The following is a 323-nucleotide window of genomic DNA, read 5'->3' on the forward strand; positions in this document are numbered from 1 at the left end:
CCTTCATGTTGAATTTGGACATGAGGGAATTTTTTTAAAACCCTAAAATATAATACAGATTGAGGTGGTTAACAATTGCGGACAAAGTTTGACATTTCAAAAGGACCAGTAAAGGAATTATTTTTTAAATTTCTGACTTGCGTTGTAACTTATTGAGTATTAACACCACAATTTTTGATTAATGTGGCACATTTGTATGATTTACCTGTCCAGCATCCTTCTGGTACTGTCTTTGAGGTTTCTTCCTTCAATTCTGCACAACTTTGACACCTGAATAACACATGCCAATGTCATGCGGGAAGTATTATATGCGTCCGTGTACA

The sequence above is a fragment of the Sinocyclocheilus rhinocerous genome, unplaced genomic scaffold (assembly GCF_001515625.1).
Source record: "Sinocyclocheilus rhinocerous isolate Xijiao unplaced genomic scaffold, SAMN03320098_v1.1 scaffold1575, whole genome shotgun sequence".
Taxonomy (NCBI): Eukaryota; Metazoa; Chordata; class Actinopteri; order Cypriniformes; family Cyprinidae; genus Sinocyclocheilus; species Sinocyclocheilus rhinocerous.